Below are 7,515 nucleotides of genomic sequence, written 5' to 3' on the forward strand. Positions count from 1 at the left end.
GTGTTTTAAAATTTTTATGAGAATAGATCAGTTTTTGGCTTCTATATTGAAAATTTCTTACTACATTTTGTTTAAAGAATGCAGCATATGCATTCTATAATACTTTTAAGAGTTTATTATATTTTCTTTGTGGCCTTGAATTAATCCAGACAAGAAAAGCTAAACTGTGTTAGCAAATCGGTGAGGATAACTGCTTACGCTTATTTAGGACTGCTTTCATTCGGGTTTATTATGTAACAGGAAAACAAAAAATGCAATGAACAAGCCTCCTCCTCAGTGGAGAGTATTCACATGGATTAACAAGTATCCTTCATACTCTGAGTCTATTCTGAGAGGCGTAACCTCATACCCCTTCCCAAACCTCCTTGATATTAATTCTGCAACCTTATTCTTTCAAATCCCCTGAGTACCCAGCCAAACCATCAGGCACTAACTGTGAATTGATACAGAACCTTATCTCAAGCCATCGTTCCTTCTAGGCAAAATGAACCATAAGATGTACAGTTTGAAGTTACTCCCAGTGAGGTTTCCATTTTTCACAGACTTTCTGAGCTAGTTCTGAGTAGAGCTATAACTTCCAGCAGTCTACCTCTAGTAAGTGCCAAATATGAGCATAACCATCTGAAAACAAAACTTTCTTTCCTTCTGAGATAACTAGTCATAGAGAACTCCCTAGGAGGTCACAGGGGAGGATTTAGGGAGAAATAACATTATGGCAGGATAAGCATACAGAGATTGTGAATCACTGTGTTTTGAAACCAATTTATGTCTAATCCTGTTTAAAATGCTCCAATATTTCCCATGATATATCAGCTAACACAGTTGATGAAGGTCTTTATAAGTGGTGATATGGTTTGGCTCTGTGTCCCCACCCAAATCTTATCTTGAACTGTAATCCCCATGTGTCAGAGGAGGGGCCTCAAGGGAAGTGATTGATTCATGGGGGCAGACCTCCCCCTTTCTTTTCTTATGATAAAGTTCTCACAAGATCTGGTTGTTTGATAAGTGTATAGCTCTTCTTCCTTCTCTTGCTCTCTCCTGCCATCATGGTAAGATGTATTTGCTCTCCCTTTGCATTCCACCATGATTGTAAGCTTCTCAAGGCCTCCCAGTCATGCTTCCTTCAGTCTGCAGAACTGTGAGTTGAACCACCTTTCTTCATAAATTACCCATTCTCAGGTAGTTCTTTTTGGAGTGTAAAAATGGACTACTACAGAAAATTGATACCAGGAGAGTGGAGCACTGCTATAAAGATACCCCACATGAAATTCCACATGAAAATGTGGAAGTGACTTTGAAACTGGGTAATGGGCAGAGGTTGGAACAGTTTGGAGGGCTCAGAAGAAGACAGGAAGATGTGGGAAAGCTCGGAACTTCTAAGAGACTTGTCAAATGGTTTTGACCAAAGTGCTGATAGTGATATGGACAATAAAGTCCAGGCTGAGGTGCTCTCAGATGGAGATGAGGAACTTGTTGGGTACTGGAGTAAAGGTCATTCTTGCTATGCTTTAGCAAAGAGACTGGTGGCATTTTGTTTCTGCCCTAGAGATATATGGAACTCTGAACTTGAGAGAGATGATTTAAGGTATCTGGCAGAAGAAATTTCTAAACAGCAAAGCATTTAATATGTGACCTGGCTGTTTCTAAAACTGTAGGCTCATATGTGTGAACAGAGATTATCTGAAACTGCAACTTATCTTTAAGAGGAAAGCAGAGCACAAAAGCTTGGAAACTCTATAGCCCAGCCATGTAGAAGAAAAGAAAGACCCATTTTCTGGAGAGAAAGTCAAGCCTGCTGCAGAAATTTGCATAAGTAAAGAGGAACTGGAGCCAAATGCTAATGAGGAAAATGTCTTCAGGTCATTTCAGAAATTTTCTCAGTAGCCCCTCCCATCACAGACTTGGAGTCCTAGGAGGGAAAAGTGGTTTCACAGGCTGGGTCCAGGGCTCTGCTGCTCTGTGCAGCCTTGGGACATGGTCCCTTTATCCCACCTGCTCCATCTCTAGCTATGGCTAAAAGGTCAAAGCACAGCCCAGGCCATTGCTTTGGAGGGTGCAAGTCCAAAGCCTTGGTGGCTTCCACGTGTTGCTGGGCCTGTGGGTGCACCAAAGACAAGAGTTGAACTTTGGGAGCCTCTGTCTAGATTTCAGAGGATGTATGGAAACACCTGGATGTTTAGGCAGAAGTCTGCTCCAGGGGTGGAGCCCTTTTGAAGACAATCTCTACTAGGGTAATGCAGAGGGGACATGTTGGGTTGGAGACCCCACATAGAGTCCCCACTGGGGCACTGCCTGATGGAGCTTTGGGAAGAGGGCCATCATCCTCCAGACCCAAGATCTGTATCCACTGACAGTTTGCACCGTGCACCTGGAAAAGCTGTAGGGACTCAATGCCAGCCTGTGAAAGCAGCTGCAGGTACTGTACCCTGCAAAGCCACAGGGGCTGAACTGCCCAAGGCCTTGGTAACCCACTTCTTGCATCAGTGTACCCTGGATGTGACACATGGAATCAAAATAGATTATTTTGGAGCTTTAAGATTTAATGAAGCTGGGTGTGGTAGCTCATGCCTGTAATTCCAGAACTTTGGGAGGCCAAGGTGGGCAAATCACCTGAGCTCAGGAGTTTGAGACCAGCCTGGGCAACATGGCAAAACACTTTCTGTATGAACAATACAAAAATTAGCCATGCGCGGTGGCATGTGCCTGTAGTCCCAGCTACTTGGGAGGCTGAGGCAAGAGAATTGCTTGAGCCTGCGAGGTGGAGGTTGCAGTGAGTTGAGATTGTGCCAGTGCACTCCAGCCTGGGTGACACAGCTAAATCTTATCTCAAAAAAAAAAAAAAAAAAAAGATTTAATAACTGCCCTGCTGAGTTTTGGACTTGCACAGGGCCTGTAGCCTCTTTATTTTGGCCAATTTCTCCCTTTTGGAATGGGAACATTTACTCAATGTCTGTACCCCCATTTTATCTAGAAAGTAACAAACTTGTTTTTGATTTTATAGGCTCATAGGCAGAAGGGACTTGTCTCAGATGAGACTTTGCACTTGGACTTTTGAGTTAATACTGGGATGAGTTAAGACTTTGGGGAACTTTTGGCAATTGGCTTGCAAGAATTAATTCTGACCTGTTGGCAATTGGTTTTGAAATGTGAAAAGGACATGAGATTTGGGAGGGACCAGGGGTGGAATTATATGGTTTGGCTCAGTGTCCCCACTGAAATCTCGTCTCAAACTGTAATCCCCACATGTCAGAGGAGGAGACTGGTGGGAGGTGACTAAATCATGGGATCAGACTTCCCCCTTGCTGTTTTCGAGACAGAGTTCTCGAAATCTGGTTGTTTGACAAGTGTGTAGCTCTTCCTGCCTTCTCTTTCTCTCTCTCTCTCTCTCTCTCTCTCTCTCTCTCTCTCTCTCTTTCTCTCTGTCTCTCCCCTACCACCATGGTAAGACATGCTTGCTTTCCCTTTGCCTTCCACCATGATTGTAAGTTTCCTCAGGCCTCTTATCATACTTCCTCCAGCCTCCAGTACTGTCAGTCAATTAAACCCCTTTTCCTCATAGATTATGCTGTCTCAGGTAGTTCTTTATAGCAGTGTAAATACGAACTATTACACATGGTCAGGTATTCCGTCTCTACTAGGGCCCTATATTAGATCAATAATTATTTTTTAAGAAGAAACTAGTTGCTTGTTAAAGAGGGCATGACCTTACTCCAAGCCAAAGGGCCCACAGATGTGGTTCTTTTAAAGAGGCTTGATAATCTCAGTTCAACCTCTTGATTTGCCACAGTCACTTCGACAATATAGGATCTGCTTGGTCATAAGTGCCCAGTGGCAGAATTACATGCTCTGCATCCTGAATGAGCTGGAGATCCTTCTCTTATGCTTGGTCCCTCTCAAAGCTTGAAGGATTTAATGCCAATTGGTATATGGACCAGGATAGCACACGCAAATGAGGTGTATTTTTTTTTCCAAATCCATACTGGCCCAATAAATGTCATGTCTTTTTATTGGTGGTAGGTTGGTACAGGTTTAGCAACTTACCTTAATTAGATACCTTAATTAGATGTTTAATTAGATGCCAGAAACTTCACTGAGGGTCTGTACTATAAACATCATACCAAGCCATCTATGGTACTTTATGGTCCATGCTAGTATATTTTTAATAACATTTATGAAGAATTATTTCAAGCAAATATCACCACTCATGTCAAATACAAAATATTGCCAGAATCCTAGAAGCCTGTTGCCTAGAAGCTTTTCCTAATTCAAATCCTTTCTCTCTCTCTTTTTTTTTATTTTTTTTTTGACCCGGAGTCTCGCTCTGTCACCCAGGCTGGAGTGCAGTGGCGCCATCTCAGCTCACTGCAAGCTCTGCCTCCCGGCTTCAAGCCATTCTCCTGCCTCAGCCTCCCGAGTAGCTGCGACTACAGGCGCCCGCCACCACGTCCGGCTAATTTTTTGTATATTTAGTAGAGACGGGGTTTCACCATGTTAGCCAGGTTAGTCTTGATGTCCTGACCTCGTGATCTTCCTGCCTCGGCCTCCTAAAGTGCTTGGATTACAGGCATAAGCCACCGCGCCCAGCCATCCTTTCTCTTTTTTAAAGGTAGCCACTTTTCTGACTTCTATTGTAATCCATTCCTTATACTCATTATATTTTTTATCTCCTAAGTTTGCATTTCTGTACATTACAGCTTATATTTTCCTAGTTTTCAAAATGATTTCATGTCTTTGAAACATATTAAAACCTTTTTATGACTCAGGAAAAAATTAACTTTTGTAAATGTTTAATGTGTCCTGGAAATAAATTTTATTCTGCAGTTAGGGGTTTGGCATTTTATATATGTTGATTCGATCAAGTTTGGCAAGCATGGTGTTTGATACTGCTATATCCTATATTATTGGTTTACTTGTTTTATTTCTGAGGCATAGGTGTTAAGATCTCTCACTGATTGGGAATTTGTCTATTTCTCATTTAAGTTTTGTCAAATCTTTCTTTGCTTGCAAGTATCTCTTGTTACCCAAATCTAATCTATTCCTGAAAATATGATGGTTAGCAAAGTTTGAGATAACTAGAGCCTGTAATTCATCATTTTAAATGGCAATAATAATGATAGTTTATTTTTATTTTATATAAAAACCTCATCAAATTTTCTAAACAACTACTCAAACGGTCATTAATATATATCCACAAAGGATTTCTGCATAATATAACATACTTTAAAACAAATTACCTAATTATTTAGTACATATTAAACTTATTAGTGGGCATGACTATATGCAAAAGTTGTGTGATATATGATACAAATTATGTTATTCTTTTTCATTGCACTGAAAATATCATAATATAAAGAAGAAACCCATCATCCAAATTGAGCCTATATTGATTGATACTCAGAAGTATCTGGTAGTAGGAGCCTATAAAGGGATAAGCAATTGGGGAAAGGATTGGGAAGCTGGTAGTACTGAATGTCTTCTCACCTGGACTCACGAGCAACTTGAATAGTTGTTACTGTGATGCATATGTAGATTCTAACATATTTTTCCCCCTTGAATAGAAATATGGCATAACAATTTTTTAAAGTTAATGTAGCAAATATTTGGATATTAAAGCTTCCTATAAAAAGAGACACCTGTATACTGAAGCCATGATGAGGTATATACAATGTTACAATTATTACTTGTACATGGCAAATTAATTTTTTTATCATTGTGGAGTCACTTTCTTTAAATTTAGTAATACCTTTGGCTTTAATTTTTCTCTTGATATTAAAATAGATATAGTAACTTTCATTATGTTAGTGCTATAAAACACTTCTTTTTTCCATCTTTTATTTTTGACCATTTTTATCTTTATATTCCACATGTGCTTCTTGTAAGTAGCATATAGTTAAATTTTTAAAAATCCAATGTCAATCACCTTTTAGGTCAAAAATTTAATCCTTTTACATTTGTGACAATTCAACATATATATGGTTCTAAATCTATCATCTTACTAGGTGGTTTCCATTTCCTCTGCTCCAACCTATTTTTTTTACAGCTTATAACACAACTTTTATTAGAAAAGTTATACGTGACATAGCATCAACTATTTTCAAGAACAAAATGAAACCCGATAAGCAATGAAAACCGTACTAACAAAATGTGTAACAAGAAACTAATGACCTTTCTAAAATCAAACATTTAATTATCTGCAATGTCTATTTACAAACAGGGAAAACTCCATGGTTTACAGGCGTGTCATACTGAAAATAAAGCTGCAATAGCATTTTATACAATTATCACTCTCAAGAAAACGAATCATTAAGATAGTAATTAGGAGTTCACAAATTTAAAACATTTCAGTTTTAAATTTGAGTTTCAAAAGTGGTTTCTTTTTTCCCACAAAGGTGTCAACACTAAGCTAGAACTTTCAGTGTTAATTTTGCCCGAAAAGTTAAGACATATTCTGATAATCATAATAGTCACATGATTTCTGATGCTATCTGCTCTGTTAATAATAAAGCCTTTACACATGAATACCTATGTAACAAATCTCCACGTTCTGCACATGTACCCCAGAACTTGAAGTATAATAATAATAAAACATAATAAAGCCTTTATTTGGATGTGTTTTTCTTTAATTAAATTATAGGAAACTGGATATAGGATTTTGTTGCAAAGCTATTAAAGTTCCAAACACAGGAGTGTGCAGCACTGGAAAAGGAGATCAGTACTAAAACTTATAATAAATATCAGAGAAACCATTAGCTTTTACAGCATTGTCTGTTTAAAGGTTAAGTATAATTTCCCATCAGTCTGCTCTAACAGTAGGCAGGGCAATGTCTATTTTCATGATGTGAATACTCAAATATGTCCAAACATCTTTTTAAAGCTTTGATTTAGAGCTCCTAGAAAGTTATATTTTTTAATAGTCACTCTACTGTAATGAAGCCTATTTCTGCTCATTTTGGAGCCTCACTAAAATAACAGATTTCAGGATAGCCAAGTTCATCAGAAAGACTCAAATGGAATGATTCACAAAATAGAACACTTTAAACCAAGTCAGTCCTATCTTTTCGTAGCTGAAGTGCATCAGTCACAACACAGTTTCATGTACACCTAAGTGTAATTCCATAATTACACTTAAAACGAATCTCAAGAGGGTGACCTTTGTTGTTTCAGATGCCATCCCTAAGGAGAATGGTAAACAAGAAGATTGCCAGTGTTACTGATAGAAAGGGTTTTTTTTTTCTTGTCAAAGACTTATACCATAATTATAAATTAAACTGTCAGGCATTTTCCTAGACAGGTTTTCCTTCTTAATGCAGTAATGAACAACTAAGATAAAATCCTGACTTTCAACTGCTACTGAACATTATTACATGCACCAATATTGCACACATCTGTTCTGAACTGTTAAAATAATCTTCTGAGTCCCTGGGGTGCTGTTTTCTCCAATAGAACACAAACACAACTCATCTAATCAGTTTCCCTCAAAGATGAAATTGACAAATTTAATATACTGGAAAAAAG

Source organism: Macaca thibetana, chromosome 11, assembly GCF_024542745.1.
Source record: "Macaca thibetana thibetana isolate TM-01 chromosome 11, ASM2454274v1, whole genome shotgun sequence".
NCBI classification, from domain to species: Eukaryota; Metazoa; Chordata; class Mammalia; order Primates; family Cercopithecidae; genus Macaca; species Macaca thibetana.